Raw genomic sequence first — 19,569 nt, 5'->3', positions numbered from 1 at the left:
AAATGCATTTCTTGGATCTTCCATCTGCCCAAAGCTTTTCTATAAGTTTATGAAATCAGAAATTGCCATGCCAATGAGTAAACTAGCTATCATTTGGTGAATTTCCCAACGTTGTCTAATTCACTTAACTTAATGCTGTTCTGAAATTCCTCATTTTTCAAAATGGAGACAATAGTACCTTTCAATCCAAATTTAGAACAGTATTTTCAATGATCAAAAGGAGTAATCCTATCTGCATAGTCTTTCTAAAACTTAATCTGACCTTGTCACAGCATGATTCAAACTCTTTAGTGATTCCCCATATGTTTACCCAATAAAGGGTATACCCCTTAAACCAGGCCTACAAGGCCTTCCAATGCTTCCTTTATCTACTTTTTCCCATATGTTACAATATCTTCTAAGAATCTCACCCAGAAAATCATAGGATCTACCATCTCACATCAGTAATCTTTACTCTCTTCTTCATTCCTTTACCCATTCCCTTCCCCACACCTGGAAATATCCTTTCTTACCAACACCTTTAATATTTATCTATTGGAATTTTCCCCTTCTTTCAAGGTTCAGTGAATCTAAACATCTAATCTGTGAAGCCTTTTCTGATTCTCTTCTTCTTCTTAGGTCTCTTACCTGACAGTTGTTCATTCCCAGCTGTTAATGTCCTCCATTCAAGTTACCAATGAAGTAGAAAAAATGAACTAATACTCATTTATTTATGCGAATTAAATATTCATTATCTTGGGTAATTGAGATTCCACTTGACCTCCAGTTGGCAGGAAAATTTGCCCTAGCAAAATCAATCAACAAACATTTGTTCAGCACTTACTTTGTGCTAGGCACTCTGCTACTGATAAAGAAACAAATAAAACACTGAGTCACTCCCTGCCCAGAAGAAGCTAATTTTCTCTTCTATTCTGCCCAAGGATCAAGACTTTAAGCCATTTTTAAAGAAAACCCACTTAAGCCTTAGTGTACATTATGACTGCCTACCCCAAGTAACATCCTTTCTGCAACTAAAACCTAATCTACCTAATCAAGGGAAGATACCTTTTCTTGGACATTTAAACCATACCACAAGTCCAAGACAAGGTTGAAAGTTTAGTACAACAAAGCTAAGTCAGGACATTCTGTCTGGAAGTAAGTGTGAGAGTGAAACAGTATAATAGTTTTTTGTTTTCTTTTTTGCCTACCCTTCAGTATTTCAGTGGGAATCTTGATTTCATCTAAGTGAATATTCAAGGTACATAAGAGATTTTGATGGTACATTGTAATATAAATGTGTTATATGTTCAGCTTGCCCAGGCTAAATAAAAAGGAATTTTATGTTTATTAACTTCTTCTGAGTTTCACAGACTGAATCACTAATGTGTCAAGTGTTGGAGGTGAAATATAAAATCACGACTCCTGTGACACTAACAATTTTTCTACTACATCAATTCTGAATGAAGAGCTTCATTATTTTCCAGGTGCCCTCCAGACTTTCTTTACCATGTCCTAGAAATCCCTTCATTCTGGAAACTCACTTCAGTCCTAGAATTCACACGGTTTAAGTATCGGGGTTTATATATGTGTGTGTGTGTACATGTGTGCATGTATATATATGTGTGTATTTTTAATTTGTATAATATTAACATTATCAAATAATTCTTTTTGTTTTTTTTAAGTGCATTTACATATTTAAGCAAAGTTCCTGCTCCATTGTAGGTATATAATAAATATAGATGCAGATTACTCTATAAGAGTTTTAGAAAGTTGTCTGGGCAATGAGAGATTTAATTGATGTCTCCAGGGTCACATAAGCATTTTATGTAATGTAATCCTCCCTATTTCCTAAATCAGTTCTCCATCCACTATCCCATTCTATTTATTGAGGTCAGCACTTTGTGAACTTCAAAATCTATCCAATTGTGAGCTGTCATTGTGCTCTTGAGGGATCACAATTTCAGTCTAAGCAGGTAAAAACATCAAATTGCATCCATGAATCTAAAGGACACAACCATCTTGCTGATCAGATCTTACTTGATTATACCTTGGACCATGTATTCTTATGTAGAACCAAATTCAGTTGGGCTATTGCATCATTCAGTTGCATGCAAATCTTTGTCACTTCAGGGACCATCCTTGGCAAAGATACTGGAATTGTTTCCCATTTCCTTCTCCAGTGGATTAAGGCAACACATTTATCCAGTCTAGCAAGCGTCTGAGATTGGATTTGAACTCAGGTTTTCCCGACTCCTGAAACAGTGCTCAATGCCATCTAAATGCCTCCCTTCACTTGGGTAGTGTAGCCCCAAAGAAAATAACTAGGTAGATGGGATAGAGAAATAAAGCCAGTGGCATCTTTCAAAGCCTATGATTTGCTAGCAGACTTTGAGAATGGCATTTGTGGAGTGACTGATAGTGTTTGCTTTGTCTGTGTGAACTGCCTGGAGGTACTGTTCAGTTCACCTCAGGCCAAATTTAGGGGGACTGTGTTCTCTTATAATCTTGGAATACTTTCTTTTGGTTTGCAAACCACATAATGAAAATCAGCTTTGTCCTCCCAGGACGCTGAATGGCTTCCTATCAAAATAAATTAAGGTAAGGCCATTCATATTTATCTTTTCATTTTCTCTCAGGCAATGTTTTTCTTCTAATTGGGACATCAGGGCATCCTCCCTCTAAATGGAGCCCAGGGCTACAGAACAATGACCCCTCCTGGTAATCTAACTAAGGGACGGCTGCTCACTTTAGATGGAGTGTGAAACAGAGCTGGAGCCTTCTCAGGGTTCATCTAAAGCAGAGTGGAGTCAAACATTCCCATGTGAACTGTGGGGCCTATTTTTAGCTGAGGGCTTACCTTGTAAGACACATCACCTAGCCCCACCAGTCACAATTACTGTGATTTCAAATGGCAAACATTTATATTTTCAGGCTCATTACAATTCCCAAGGAATGCAAGTTACTAGGCCCATCTAGTGCCTTGGGTTTTTTTTATTAATCTCTGCTCATTTTTCAGTTGGTGGCAAACAGATAGGAGCAGATAAGATTGGCCTGCTCATTCTTAATTTCCATCAGCTTTTTCTGAAGACACTGGTGTGTGATTTAAAGTCCTTGGAACTTCAGATGGAGATTCGGATTTTCTTAGGAGCAAAGGCACTGTCTCAGTGGAATTTATGTCCTAATTCATAACCGTCACAGACTTAGGGTTGCCGCTGTTCTAAGCAGCCTGACTTGCAGTGCCTTCGCATTATGTTGCTCTTCATGGCAAACAGTTTTCTCTTTTAGGGGACAAGAGTCATGCTGTAGAGTTGCCACAAAGCCTTTCATTAATTTTAATTGCTAATGGTAGACTTTGATCACTTGGTTCCTTCTATGTGACAAACTTTTGTAATGCTCCGCTTTTAAGCACTATGGAATAGTGGAATTTAGCACACTTTCTGGAAGCAGACTTGCTTGCCATACTTTTAGTCACTGGAATTTCAAGTGACCAACAACTATTTAGTGATTTGTGCCTATTGAATGAGTTTGTACCATTCCCAGATGTATATTGGTCAATATGTTTATATAATCCTTTCTTGACTTTTTAAGATATATGCCCTACCACTGTCTACATGGTATTTTGTATACACAGCTGTTTTCATTTTATTTGGTGTCTGGGATTTCACAAAAGACTTGTAATTTTCTCATTTTTCCAAATTGAGCTTGAAAAAAAATTCTATTTCTGTTTTATTGCTACAATAGAAAGGAATAATTTCTGCCTTCTACAAATGGCCAGAATTTAAAGCACATCATTATTTAAAATCAGGCATTGTTATTCATTTGCAAGTTCTTGTCCTTTTTGGATATTCAGAGTTGTTCTTCATCATTCTTATATAACATTGACCATGCGACTTGAGGATAAATTGCCTTAATAAATCCCATTATTCTAAAGAACAATAAAAATAACAAGTTGGTGACACTGCAACAGTGATAAATAACACTTTTTTATTTTGCCATGTCATTATCATCTTATTCTGGCTGGATTGCCAATATATACTCCTTTCTATCAGGACTAGAAAAAAGATCACTGATTTTTTTGGGGTGACTAGGCACCCTTGGACTCCGCAAAGGCAAAATAAAATGAAAAGTTAAATAAATATCTGGGGGGAGGGTATATGATATAGAAATCCAGTCTGACCAGTAGAAGCAAAACAAAACTTAAACTTTAAATCACTATCTGGGGAGATTTATATAATATAGAAATGTAGATTATATAATATAGAAAATGTAGATTAACTAGTAAAAGTAAAACAAACTTAAAATGATCTCTTCTACCAGGACAGTTCAAAACCTCTGAGCACCTTCTCATTCTTTTCAATTTTTTGTCCAACTCAAATATAATGTAAGATGCTTAGGGTCATGGATAATTTCATGTATCTTTGTATCTTCAGAATTTAGCATCATGCTTGACACACAATAGCTTTTCAATAAATATTTATTGGTTGAGTGATTCTACTGACGGCCTAATCTAAAGTGTTAAATTATGAAGGGGGAATGATTATACCCTGATGGGTTGAGTAGCTACAGTCATTAAGGATCAATGTCACTTAAAGTTATGAAGATGGTATTTTTGCCTGAAACTGCAAGTTGATTTATGAAGAGACCACTCCTATTGTGCATAGTCACATGATGCTAAGAAACAAATTCAAGTATGTATATCATAATAGTAGTATTGCCATGACTAAGATGGCTCTAAGAGTAAGTAGTTGTGTGCTTCAGAGCACATGAGAAAACATAGTATGTTGTGAATGGGGTGGAGTATAGGGACTGCCTGAAGTTCCTATATAGTTTACTCATGGGTGGCAACCTGAGAAGGAGAATGGTGGCTGCAGGAATATGGATGAATATATAATGCAGTTAGAAGGAGAGACACAGTAATAAAGACTCAGAGATAACAAGTTAAAACATGTGGGGAGTCGAGAGCTCCATCAATATCTCTCTTGAGCAAGATAATAAATGGAGAAATTATAAGTATAAGAAACAAGAGAATATGTGGGGAGCTGGGATCCCTGTAATACCTCCCATGGGCCTGTGAGCCAAAAGATTAATGGGAGATATGTGGTACAACAGCAGTGCAAAAATCAAGCAGACATGAGGAGCAATATAGGCAAGACCAAGAGATGTAAGGTTAAGAAGTGCAAGAGGCAAGAGCAAGAGCAAGAGCAAGAAAGGCAAGGCAAGAGGGATTCTCACACATATTCCCCAATTTTTATTGGAGATTTTAGGAATGTGAAATGGGAGGCAATTAATGAATATGTGACATGACATAGGTTTTAACATTGGTTGAATTGACAATCACAGAATCAAAGAGGAGGAGTTTAATCCAGCATGCACTTCGGAAAGCAATGTGGTTCGAAAAGGTGTGAGCTAGGACACTATGGTGGCAACGCGTCACCAAGGAATTCACTTGTCCTTTGGACTGTTGCTTTCTATACAATGATCTTTAAGTGATCTGATCATGATTCTGGTAAATGAATACATAGGATACAATATCAATACATCAATCATACTTCCAAGATGCTAACATGCCTGCTATGCTACATGGAGTATGGGATACAGGTCCCTAGCAGTCTCATTGTTGTTTGAAGTACAGAACTTTGGAGATTTCAGAGCATAATCTTGATGTGGGGAGAGGGGAAAAAATAAAAATAAAGGTGGCACATGGAGACACCACTAGCTTTGATTGTGAGTTGGTTAAATTGATTGTAGAGCTCAAGATTTTATCTGCCTTGTATCTGAATTTTCAGTAGTATAATAAAGGAGGAAGAAGGAAGAAAGAGGAAATAAGAGTGAGGAGAGCAGAATGAGCCTAAACTTGGATAGTGTTTGAGTTAAATGGGAGCATGGAACTGAATGAAAAGTAAGCTGTAGTTGTTCTGATTCTTTTTAAATTTCTGGGCAATAACAATAATATAATGATGATGATAGCTAAACTCTTTACAAATTATCTCATTTGGCCCTTAAAACAACCTTGAGTGGTAGGTGCTTTTATTATACACAATTTTATAATTGAGAAAAATAAGACCCCCACAGATTAAGGGACTTGCCCAGGGACAGTCACGCAGCTAATAAATGGCTTGCCAAACTCTTTACAAATTATCTCATTTGGCCCTTAAAACAACCTTGAGTGGTAGGTGCTTTTATTATATACAATTTTATAATTGAGAAAAATAAGACCCCCACAGATTAAGGGACTTGCCCAGGGACAGTCACGCAGCTAATAAATGGCTGAGACCAAATTTGAACTAAGATCTTCCTGAATCCAGGTTCAGCATTCTATTCACCAAGTCACTTAGCTTCCTTCAGTGATAAAGCCAGTCTTTTACATCCTCACTCTTGCTACACTAGTACATGTTTTCTAGTCAAAATGTCTTTTCTGGAAATAGCTATAACAGCAGCTAGAACAGAACAAAGTAATGGAACAAGTATAAACAAAGTGCTGCCACGAGAGAGCTGAATTGGGGCATGTTGATGTCTTTTGACCATTAAATACTTTACCTAACTCCACCTAAAATAAAAGGCTTTATCCTTGTACTTGACCAAATGGTCATGTCTTGCTGTATTCAAATTAAAAAAAAATATTCCAACTAAATGAGAAAAAAGGACTTGATCACTTTAAATGTCTCCTATGAACTGTAAAAGAACTAGAATGGTGTCCCATGGAAAGAGGTCTTAGATAGGTCAAAGAAACACAATCATGCCATAGGGACCATTTGCAAAATATCAAACTAATTTATAACCAACTTCCAGCAACCAGGAGCTTTGATTTAATCCCTTTATCATAAGTGATCTCTCATCCCTAGCCTACTTTCTCCTCCATACTTTCCTTCTCTTTCATCTACTGGAATCTTTCTTGTCTCTTCAGATCCAACTCAGGCATTTCTATGCAGCTTATCTTATCATGCCAAATGGAAGCCACCTTCTTCACGTCAAGTTTTTCATACCATTTTGATCATATTTCTTTTATGAACTGATTATATTCTAACTCATCTTATAGCTATTATCTCACCTACTAGCTTATATGCTCCTTGAATACAGGGCTTACAATTATAACTAATTCATCATTTTATACTCTTCCTCTTTCTCCCAATGCTTTTACAAGATTTTTTTTTATTTTAACATTAGCACCATCCTTATGGAAAACTTTGTTTAATTTTTGTCATTGTTAGGACCTGTGATTCAATTCATTGGTATAGAAAATTCTCTGATAAAGAAAGTCCCCTCATCAATGCAATATGACAACTTTTCTTTAACTTTTATTCTTAGGTAATAATCTTAGATACGTATTCTTAGAAAGATGCTGGAGTTACTAACTTGGTAAGTGAACTACCCAGGGTCACAGTCTGTATGGACTAAAACTAAAGGCTATTTGGATCCAAGAAAAGTTGATAAATGAGAAAAAATCAAAGATATAAAATTTAAAAATAAGTACAGATTTAGAATTTAGCAGATGACACTCTACAACTGTTAAAGGCAAAATTAGGGCTGTTGACTGAATATATTATATTAGTGGTCATCAGGGATTTAAATTCAATCCCAATAAAATACTCAAGTCAACTGGGGTTTTCTATGGTGGTTTAATTACAATAGTAGGAAGAAATTAAGAAGGGAGAGAAGAAAGGGTATAAGATTTCACCAGCCTAGCCTAAGCCAAGGGGAGTTCACAGGCCTCAGCCAAAGGGCCTTCTCAGAAGATTAAATCTAGCTCTGCTTCTAGCCACGAGGCCCCCTCCAAGATGAGGGTCCAGGAGGTTAGTGCTTTTCAGGAGGTCAAGGAAAGGAGGAATCAGCCTTACCACTCACCAAGGTTGCTCAGGGAAGACACCTCACCTAAATCACGCTACAGAGCCAAAACCCGCAAGTATGTCAAATGCAGCCCAGAGCTCCCAACACCACCGAGAGAGCGATCACAGGAAGTGATGTGAAATATATAGGTAGTTCTTTACATCACTTCCTGCATCTCACATGTACCAATGGTAGCTTAAGCTTGGCTTAGGACATTCCAGGGGGTCTGTCAATTGTTTCTGATTTGTCACTTGCTAGCACATGTTGGTCATAGACCTTCCTCTCCCACACTTAATCCTTCAGTGGGGGTGTATACATTCCTGGTTTCTAGAATTCTAAAGACTAAGCAGGGTGGCATAAATCTAAAATTCACACTACCTGTCATGCTAACAAAAAGACTCATCTAATGTCAGAATAATATCTACCAAACAAAACATCTGATTTTACTACACAATAAGCATATCATTCATAGGACAAGAGACTGGGGGCTAGAGAAGAACTTAAAGTTCACGTAGTCCAGCATTGGCAACCCTTTTCAAGAACTCGTGCACAAACTGCAACTTCAAGCCATCTGTGATGCCCCTCGGCCCTTCTCCACATTACCCCCAGAGAGTGGAAGAAGTGTGCTAGTATTCAGCTGCTGGGCAGAGGAGTGGGATGTATAAAAATTGTCCTCAGGCACTGTAGAGAGGGGGAATGCAGCAGCCCCCACCATGCCCCTAGGGCACCCATGCCTCCCCTTCACTAACACAGATCCTAGTCCAACACCACCATCGTATTCTACAAGTGAGGAAACTGAAACTCAGCAAGCTTCAAGTAATCAGACTAATTTCACAAAAGTAATGCATGGCAATTTCAGTTAAATTGAATGTGTATTTGTTAATTCAGACAGACCTAACAGGTTTTTTTTATAGGTTATTGTTTGTAAGGAAGATAGGTTAAAAGTTGGGGACACAGCAGAATATATGCTTCAGTTAGACTATATACATCCTTACCTCTTTTCAAGCTCATTTGATTTCCTGAAACAAAAACTCTTTACTTTTCAATCTCTTTGTTCATCAAAATTTCTATTGACTGTAAATCCAGAGAAAAAAGGTTAAAAAACTTAAACTTGGGGGAAGCTGGGTAGTTCAGTAGACTGAGAGCGAGGCCTAGAAATGGGAGGTCCTAGGCTCAAATCTGGCCTAAGACACTTCCCAGCTGTGTGACCCCGGGCAAGTCACTTGACCCCCATTGCCTAGCCCTTACCACTCTTCTGCCTTGGAACCAATACACAGTTTTGATTCCAAGAAGGAAGGTAAGGGTTTTAAATAAAAAGCCAAAAACCTTAAACTTATCTTGAGAGGACATTTATGTCAATAATCAGAAATAAGACAGAATCCACTGTGCCTTTGAGATATTACAATCTCCTGGAAATAATGTTAGTGATACTTGTTGTATATAACATATGGTTGATGTGAAAATACCATATAAAGATGTTTACAATATTCTATATGAAAAACTCCTATCAAAATATTAGTGTCACAGTATAAGGATAGCAACCCTTTACAGGCAATCTTTGTTATGATGACTTATTTTAAATATCATTAGGGTCACTGAGTAGATTTGTTTGGCTAAACTATAACTATAAACTAAACTATAACTGAATCTTTAAAATGGAAGCAAAGAAAGAGAAAAGGAAAAGTAGATGACCTAATGCTCCTGGGCAGTTCATATATAATATGTTCAAACAAATCCATATCATCATGAGGCTTAAGTTTTGGGTTTTTTTTTTTCATTTTTATCCATTTTCTTATGTCATTTACTTTGTCTGGAAATAAATATAATTACTATAACTTTTCTTTCCCTTAGAAGTAAAAAAACTCAAATCTGTTCAAGAATCTTTAGTGGCTCCCTATTAGCTCTAAGATAAATTACAAACTTCTCAAAGTGGCTCACAATCTGGATCCTGCCCACTTTTTCATAGTTATTGCACAATATTCTCCTTCACAGTATTCAATGTTGTTGTTGTTGTTAGTCATTTATTAAGTAATACTCTGTATCAGGCACCAATTAAGGCCCAGAGGGTACATAGAAAAAAATGCCACAGCCCTTACACTCATTGAGGTTATATTCTATTAGAGAAAAACAGCAGAATGCACATATGCTACATTCCAGACGAACAGGTCAACTTGTTCCCTAAACTCAGCATTTCATCCTGTCCGTGCCCTCTTCACTTAGAATGCTTAGCTGCCTTCAAGATTCAATTATATATGTTTTATTCTATGGAAAGACTTTCTGAATTCTTCTGCTTCAAGGGCTTTTCACCTGGGGTCCACAGGATCTATGGATAGATTTCAGGAAGTCTATGAGTAAGAATGGGAAATAAATTAGATCTTTATTTTAATATAACTGGGCTGACCTGGGCCAGCTCCTCTTGTCCTCCTATCTCTTAGTCAACCTGATGGCCTCATGCTTCTGAAGGATCACCATATTAAAGTCCAAATTATTCTGGACACTATTAGCTTAGTCCAATGCAGATCATAATTCCCAAACCCAAGAGATCTATAATTCTCAATTTTCCTGGTAGGAGGAACTAGTCATGTACTGCATGCTTAGGTTATGAATTAGTTTCTGATGACTCTATATGTTAACTATGATTCCCTTTTTGGGGGGAATAATCTTATATATTCAATTTTATGCATTTAAGGGACATTATTCAGAGAAGAGGCTAATAAGCTTCATTAGTGTGCCAACAAGGTCATAATACCAAAAAACAAACAAAAAAAAACTAAACTAAACTAAACTAATAACCCTTATTCCAGATTTTATTGCTCTCCTCCTCCTCTCCAAATTAAGTTATATTTATTTATCTGAAATATTGTGTCTTTCCTTCCCTTCTCCAGCTCCACCTTTAGAAGAATGAATAAAATAAAATGAAAAGTAGATTGAAAGCAAAATTTTTCAAATTGTCTTTATATCCCTAGTGCCTGACCCAGTGCCTTACACATAGCAGGTGTTTAATCAATGTTTATTGAAGTTAATTATGAACTATGAATAGCATTGAATTATCAAATTTATTGTTAATAAAGAAAATATCTTCCTAGTGATTATAATTTGGTCTGTTTATATCCATAAGAAAGGAGAAAAGTGGTCCCCTTTTTTTGAGAAGAGACAACCAAGAAGACTTCTGACATATGTAATATTCTTTTTTCTAAAGCTAAGGCTTTAATAGAATCCATTGTTCTTAATAACAATAATTAGGCCTTTTGAAGAAAAAAAATTCTTGAGCTCCATGGAAAGGGATAAGGAAATCTGAAAAAGCTAAATAACCAGCTTTGCTAGAATTGTGATGCCCACCATATATGTGGTCTATATAACAAGCTAATGTTTATAATATGACTGGAAAAATTTACACCATCATTTTGGGGAAAAAGAGAGTTTGTGTGATTACTTTTATGACTACTGAGTATTCATATAGAAAAATTTGCACTTAAAGTTATTGACAAAAGCTGCATTTCATGGGCAATATAATCAAGAAGGACATATTTCATTGATATGACACTGTGACCATGAAACATAAGGAGCTGAAATGTAAAAACAAGTTGGCTTTTATTGCTTTCCAGCTAATAGAACTGCACTAAGCAAAGTTCAGTCCTCACAAGTGACACAATTCTACCACCTAACAAAGCTATTTTATAATTTTACCCAAATTTCAATTATAAGTTGAAAATTCCCTTTAAATTAAGAAAACATAGGAAATAGACTTGATACCAAACCATCTCTAAGTTAAGATGTGTAACTATCCTTCAAGTCAAGTTTTTTTTTTTTTAAACCCTTACCTTCCATCTTGGAGTCAATACTATGTATTGGCTCCAAGGCAGAAGAGTAGTAAGGGCTTTGCTTTCCTTTCCTGTCCTGTCCTGTCCTTCCTTTCTTTCCTTTCTTTCCTTTCTTTCCTTTCTTTCCTTTCCTTTCCTTTCCTTTCCTTTCCTTTCCTTTCCTTTCCTTTCCTTTCCTTTCCTTTCCTTTCCTTTCCTTTCCTGTCCTGTTCTGTCCTGTCCTTCCCTTCCCCTTCCTTCCTTCCTTCCTTCTTTCCTTCCTTCCTTCCTTCCTTCCTTCCTTCCTTCCTTCCTTCCTTCCTTCCTTCCTTCCTTCCTTCCTTCCTTCCTCCCTTCCTCCATCCCTTTCTTTCTTTCCTTCTTTCTTTCTTTCCTTCTTTCCTTCCTCCCTCCCTCCCTCCCTCCCTCCCTCCCTCCCTTCCTTCCTTCCTTCCTTCCTTCCTTCCTTCCTTCCTTCCTTCCTTCCTTCCTTCTTTCCTTCCTTCCTTCCTTCCTTCCTTCCTTCCTTCCTTCCTTCCTTCCTTCCTTCCTTCCTTCCTTCCTTCCTTCCTTCCTTTCTTTCTTTCTTCCTTTCTTTCTTCCTTCCTTCCTTTCTTTCTTTCTTCCTTTCTTTCTTTCTTTCTTTCTTTCTTTCTTTCTTTCTTTCTTTCTTTCTTTCTTTCTTTCTTTCTTTCTTTCTTTCTTTCTTTCTTTCTTTCTTTCTTTCTTTCTTTCTTTCTTTCTTTCTTTCTTTCTTTCTTTCTTTCTTTCTTTCTTTCTTTCTTTCTTTCTTTCTGAGATTGGATATCCCCAGTGAGTATCTAATCAGCATGGGAGCTATAATCTGTTTCATTTCTGTCTTGGGGCAGCTCTCCCCCATTTCCATTAAGGAACCTGATTGTACCATGCTTCTGGGAATTCATCATATTAATAACTAAATTAGTTTAGTTGCCCAATTAGTTTGGGCCACAGCAGCTTAGAATTCCCAAATTCAAAAGATCAATAAATTTCACTGGTAGCAAATATAAAGCATTTAGATTACTCTACCTACCTTATGATTTGGGTTTCTGATGACACTATATTTAACTTTGATTCTTTATTCTTAATCTCTATTTAAGGTCTATTTCAATGTCTCACAAAGCTTAATGAATTTTCCTCCAAATGCTACATTCCAGACGAACAGGTCAACTTGTTCCCTAAACTCAGCATTTCATCCTGTCCGTGCCCTCTTCACTTATTAAAAGACTTTCATGTCTTAAGTTGAGGTCCAGCAATCTATTTTGTGTCTATTTGAAGTGCAAAAATTCTTATCAGGAAATTGGCCATTGATGGATGGTTTTTCATATACATAGAAACTGAAAAAAAAAAATCTACAAAGATTCTCAAAAGTCCATCAGCTATGGGAGAGGTGGTGGGAGGGGAGGTGGGGGAAAGAAAATGATTTTTGTTTCCAATGAATAATGTTTGGAAATGACCAAATAAAATAATGTTTAAAAAAAAAAAAGATTCTCAAAAGTCATGACCTGGACTGGTAGAAACCAAAACTGATGAAATTATAGATTTTTTTAAAGGAACATTAAAAACTAGTTCCACCATATAGATATTCTCAAGAAAGTATTGTGTGTTTCTTGGGATAATGTAGAACTATTCTAATAAGTTAAATAGCATTCTAAATGGAGGCAAAATAGAAATTTGGCAAGAAATACTACTTGAAAAGTTGTAAATTTCATTATATCTTAATATGATGAGGATATCTGATATAATACCATCTCACAAATTTGGCCTAATTATTACCAGGTCACTTTCTTGTGTTTATGTTTTGTTTTTTTCTTAAACTAGAGGATGTCAAGATGGCAGAATAAGGAAGCTACCCCCTAAACCCTTCCAAATTCTCCTCAAATCCATAAGCAAAACTCAACTTTACTATACAGTAAAAAAAAATAAAAATAAAAATTACAAAATAAACAGGTAAAAATGAACAAATAAACAAAAAAATCTAATTTGAGATAACTACTATGGTGATGGAGATGTTCAAAAGAGAAACAGAGATGAAGATAGTATTATAAAAATAGCTACATGTGAAGTATTAAAATAAATAAGTTGGTCTTAGGCTCCAACATCTTGATAAAGGAAATACAAAAAATGGGAAAAGATATTAAAAACTTTGATTAGGAGAAAACAACTCCTTAAAAAGTAGAACTGGCCAAATGAAAAGGAGATACAAAAATTTGCTGAAGAAAACAAGTTCTTAAAATTCTACCAAAAAGTAGAACTGGCCAAAAAGAAAAAGAGCTATATAAATTCACTGAAGAAAATAATATATTAAAGATTAGAATTGGGCAAATGGAAAATAATGACTCCATGAGGCTTTAAGAAACAATCAAACAAAAGCAAATGAATGGGAAAAAAAGAAGAAAATATGAAATCTTCATTGTAAAAATGACTGACCTGGAAAACAGATTGCAGAGAGAAAATTTAAGAATTATTGAACTGCCTGAAAACTACCGCCAATATTAACAAAAAGAACAAAAAAAATCATACTTCAAGAAATTTTCAAGGAAATATTTCCTGACATTCTAGAAGCAGAGGATAAAAATAGAAATTGAAAGAATCCGTCTATCACCTCATGAAAAAAATCCCAAAAGGAAAAATCCCAGGTACATTATAGACAAATTCTGGAACTCTCAGACCAAAGAAAAAATACTTCAAAGGACCAGAAAGAAGCCACAATCAGGATTATGTAGGAATTGGCAGCTTCCAGTTTAAAGTATCTCAGTATTTGGATTATGATATTCCAGAAGGCAAAAGAACTAAAATTATAGCCCAGTGAAACTTGATATAATACTTCAAAGAAAAAAAAATATGGATATAGATACTTAACAATATTGAGAATTTTCAAGAATCCTTAATGAAATGACCAGAGCTGCATAGAAAGTTTGACATTCAAAAAGAAGACTAAAGAGAAGCAGAAAAAGGAAAACAGAAAAAGGAAATCATACAAACAACAAACATCAGAGGGATGATTTAAAACCAGGTCTAGGTCTGCACAGCTTCATCCCAGTCTCCGCTGCTGCCATTGGAGTCGGGGCTTCCTCTGTTTATCTCCATCTTGAGGCTCTGGTCTCCATCTCCTCAGCCCTTTACTACTCCTCCTCGTGGTCCTCCATTGCTGTTTTGCCCCAACTCTGGGAGCCTGGTGCCTGAGTGGAGGAGAACAAAAGGACAAGATAATAAAGTACAAAGTGGTTCGCCACGTCAGAAGGATACAGTACATGACAATGACTTTGAACCCTACCTTTCTGGACAGTCGAATCATAATAATAGTTACCCCTCAATGACTGATCCCTACCTTTCTAGTTACTATCCACCATCTATTGGATTTCCTTACTCAGTGAAGCACCATGGTCTACTGGTGGTGATCCACCTATTCCATATCTCACCATTTATGGACAGCTTAGTAATGGAGATCATCATTTCATGCATGATGCTGTTTTTGGACAACCTGGGGGTCTCTGAAACAATATCTATCAACACAGGTTTATTTTTTCCCCAGAAAACCCTGAATTTTCAGCATGGGGAACAAGTGGATCCCAAGGAAAACAGAATCAAAGTTCAGCTGATGGAAACAGTTATAGCTACCCACCCAGTTCTTTGGGTGGTACTATTGTTGATGTATAGACAGGATTTCATAATGACACTTTAACTAAAGCACCTGGGATGAATAACATTGAGCAGGGAATGGTTGGACTTAAGATTGATGGAGATGGAGAGAGTTAAGACAGTAGGATCTGTTAATAGTACTGTAATGACTGGCTCTTTCTGGTAATGGTGGATTAAATATAAACTTACCAGTTTCAAAACCAACATCTTGGGCCGCCATTGCTAGCAAACCTGCAAAACCACAAACTAAAGTGAAAACAAAAAGTGGACTTATAATTGGAGTTGCTTTACCTCCACCACCTATAAAATACAATATGGGCATTGGTCCTTGGGATAATAAGGGGCCTGTGAACAAAGCTCCTACTCTCCAACAGATTCCATTACCTCAGTCTCTCCCACAGGCACAACAACAGATTGTTCATCCTATCCCAACTCAGCCTTTTCCTTTGGCCCAAACACAATATCAGAACCCTCAATAACCACCCCCAAACCGCTGGGTAGCCCCTTGCAATCGAAATGCAGTTTTTGAATAAAGTGGAGGAACTAGTAGCGATAGCAATTCTACTGAAATACCCCGACTAATTCTGTTCCAAGTGGAGAATCACACCCTGTCCTTGAAAACTGAAGCTGCCCATAGTTATAATCCTAAAGAATTTGATTGGAACCTTAAAAATGGACGTGTGTTCATAATAAAGAGCTGAGGATGATATTCATTGTTCCATTAAATAATCCCTTGGTGTTGCACAGAACATGGAAACAAAAGTTTGGAGAGTTCTTTCCACTCTCTGAACAGTAAAAGTTCTGTCTATTTGCTCTTCAGTGTCAATGGTAGTGGACATTTTTGTGGAGTGGCAGAGATGAAGTCACCTGTGGACTATGGTACTAGTACTAGTGTTTGGCCTCAGTACAAATGGAAGGGAAAATTTGATGTCAAGTGGATCTTTGTCAAGGATGTGCCCAACAACCAACTTCCACACATCAGACTGGAGAATAATGACAACAAACCAGTAACAAACTTCTGTGACACACAGGAGGTACCCTTAGAAAAAGCTAAACAAGTGCTTAAAATTATTTTCACCTACAAGCATACGACCTCCATCTTTGATGACTTTTCTCATTATGAAAAGTGCCAAGAGGAAGAAGTAGTACACAAGGAATAGCAGAAATGGAACAAACAATAAAAATAAAGATAAACCTAGAACTGTTGACAAACTCAACTCTGAAAAGAAACTTTAAAAATGCTGGTGCTTTATCTAGGCATCAGGACTGACTAAAGCTTTCAGCTCCAATGTATCTTCTTCTCATGCAGGGGAAATTAAGTTGTTGTATCTTTAATTACTTTGTAGCTTCCCCCCCCTCCCCAGGTGGATCTGTATTAATTTGTTTTATTTTTTCTATGTACAATGCTATGGAATCCATTAATAAAGCTGTATTTTTTTTAAGTCAGCTATTAATCAGACTGACCTAATAAACTATAAGATAAGCATCCTTTAAAAAAAATTTAAAGGCCTAATGCTTCCCAAAGATTATTATTAATTGTTTTTAGTTTTGGCAAAAATTATGTTCCTTTTCTTATATTCAATATAAGATAATAACCAAATATGTATAAATATGAGCCTTCATATACTGTCTTCCTTCTATGTTTTTTTGGAGAACATAAGAAACCATGCATTGTGTTGTCAAGTAAAATGTTCTTTTAAAAATACTTTCTCTTAAAAATACTGAAAACAAAAAAACAGGTTAGAATTATTTATACCACACAGTTGACTTGTTTATCTCTTTGAAAAATGTGTTTCTTTAATGCAGGGGTCCCCAAACTATGGCCACATGTGGCCCCCTGAGGCCATTTATCTGGCTCCCACCACACTTCCAGAAGGGGCACCTCTTTCATTGGTGGTCAGTGAGAAGAGCACTGTATGTGGCGGAGCCCCAAATCGTGGCATTGTTCACGTACAGTACTACTTCCAGTGATGTATACCTTTGCATGGAGTTTTAGAATGAGGCAGCCTGCAAAGAATTATGTGGCTGCACAATGGAAGACATCAGCATGGTTAACAGTGATCTAAGGGAGGAGATTCCACACTGTGTATACTGCTGCACGGTTAGGGTTAGGGTTAAGGTTAGGTTTTTATAGTCCAGCTCTCCAATGGTTTGAGAGACAATGAATTGGACCCCTGTGTAAAAAGTTTGGGGACCCCTGCTTTAATGACTTTCCTGATCTACTACAACTGCTAATACTCTCCCTTCTAATCTCCCTTATATTTAGATACTTTGTACTACTTTGTATTTATTTCTGAAGCTTCCTTGAAACTGTGAGAAGCCTCAAGATAGGAAGATAGAGGAAGGATAGAAATTCTGTATGCCGCGAGGGGGGTGGCGGAGTCAAGTTAGAGATATGAGGTGGCAGGAATGAGTCAGAAATCCAGGCCTTATTGATTACAAAGGAGCCACAGCAGAAACTCCGATCAGTGGACTACTCAGAAGGCTTATACCTTCCAGTGATCCAAATTTAATACCACACAGGTCAGAGACATGATAGAGAAAGGAAAGTGCCTGGCCGAAGGCCAGGTCCCAGGTGGGAGAGGTAGATCAGGAAAGGAATCAAAGATGGAGCTTGGCCAGAGGCCTCCAGCAAGGACAGGCATCAGTGAGAACTGAGATCCAAGTGAGGAAGAGAGGGAAGAGAGGCGGAGCTTGCTGTGGCCAGGTATTTAATCTCTTTGATATGCAAATATACACAATACATAGGGATGATTATCATTGGTTAATGACAAGGTATAGGTGTGGTTTCTCTTAGCCAGGTGAACACAAAGAAACCTGTTTTCCCGCCTAACCTGGGGGAAGCTGGGGTCAAGGGTCAGAGGCTTTCCCAGCCATATGCAAGACTGAGCATGCTCAAGACTGAGCATGCTCTCTTCTAAGCCACTCTGTACATACTAACTGTTTCCCTTGCTCATAGCCAGGGGTGGACTGCTACAGTTTCCTTTATATTTATACTACATATGAGTGTAAACATACATAGCCAAGGTATTTATTTTCTTCCTCGTTAGAATTTCAGTTTAAAAGTAGGAGTTATTTTATTAGTTTTACTTATAGACTTCGTACCTAGCACTGTGCTCAGCATGGTGGTTGCTTAATAGGCTTGTTGATTGAGTGAGGATTTTGAAATTTACTTTTATTTACTTATTTTGTTTTCCCATAAGTCTTTTTTGGGGATTCAGAGAGTCATCTTCACTTTCCAGATCTAGCCTGCCCTAGTTTTAAAGGAAAAAAAAAATTTTTTTCCTAAATTACGTGGAAAAAATTTTAACCATTTTTAAAAGGTTGAGTGAAATTCTTATCCTCTCTCCTTTCCTTCTCTCCCTCTTCCCTGAGATGACAATTGGATATAGATTTTTACATGTATAATAATAATGTAAAACATCTTTTCATATTTGTCATTTTGTGAAAGAAAGCACAAACAAAAGAAAAGTGAAGAAATAAAAGGAAAATATAGTATGTTTCAGTCTGCATACAGTCTCTATTAGTTCTTTTTTCTGGAGGCTGATGGCATTTTTCATCATGAGTTCTTGAGGATTGCCTTGGATCGCTATAACCTCTGTAGGCCTCAGTTTTCTCACTTACAAAATGAGGAGAGTTATTGAACGGGATTTCCTCTTTCAAGTTCCCTCCAGTGCTATACCTAGAAGCCTAATTACACTTAGCTTTTCTGTCGGTTCTACCTATACTCTCCACTGGAGAATATAAGCCATTTAATCTTAGCTCCCACTACTATAATGTAGGGGTAGCAACATTTGTATTACCTCACAGGAGTATTGTGAAGAAAGTACTTTGGAAACTTTAAATGTTTAAATGTTAAATGTGAGTTCTTATTAAAATTGAGGCCTATCCAAAGCTGTAGAAGCTATGTATGGGTCCTTTTTAACTTGTTCTGCTATTATAATTCATTTTTTTAGGACTACAGTTCTATGCATTGATAACAGAGTTAACTGAGTTGTAAAACATGGCTTAGTTATCTGGGATGTTTGGGGATTTTTTTACACTCTATCCAGGTCAAAGAATGGGCAGCTTTTTTCCTGTTATCCAGACAGAATATTCTGCTCTTTTTATAGACTCCAGTCCATGGGGTTAAGGATTGTGAAATTTGTCCAGAAAAAAAAAAAGCAACCTGAGACTCTAGTCCCTTTTTAATGTATTTTCCTGGTTGATCATCAGCCAGTCTGGAAAGAATCCATTACTGTGTTCACAAGAGTACTAAGAAAACAGCCCATTATTCTAGTTCATATGAGATTCAAATGGATGTCTT

General features: G+C 36.8%; 1 long non-coding RNA gene and 1 pseudogene across 1 annotated transcript in view; one reads left to right on the top strand and one right to left on the bottom strand.

Annotated features, from left to right (window-relative positions):
- LOC103094255 (uncharacterized) overlaps positions 1-772 on the bottom strand; it is a 36,888-nt gene extending 36,116 nt beyond the window's left edge. Inside the window, exon 1 of the long non-coding RNA XR_464069.3 lies at positions 628-772. This is a non-coding gene — a long non-coding RNA (uncharacterized LOC103094255). The remainder of the gene's footprint in view (positions 1-627) is intronic.
- A 14,100-nt stretch (positions 773-14,872) lies between these two features.
- On the top strand, positions 14,873-15,742 carry LOC100618568 (YTH domain-containing family protein 1-like; annotated as a pseudogene).
- The last annotated feature ends 3,827 nt before the right edge of the window (positions 15,743-19,569 follow it).

Source organism: Monodelphis domestica, chromosome 3 (genome assembly GCF_027887165.1).
Source record: "Monodelphis domestica isolate mMonDom1 chromosome 3, mMonDom1.pri, whole genome shotgun sequence".
In the NCBI taxonomy this organism is placed as follows: Eukaryota; Metazoa; Chordata; class Mammalia; order Didelphimorphia; family Didelphidae; genus Monodelphis; species Monodelphis domestica.
Note: the sequence above shows the minus strand (reverse complement) of the source record. Positions and strands in the feature narration are given on the sequence as shown.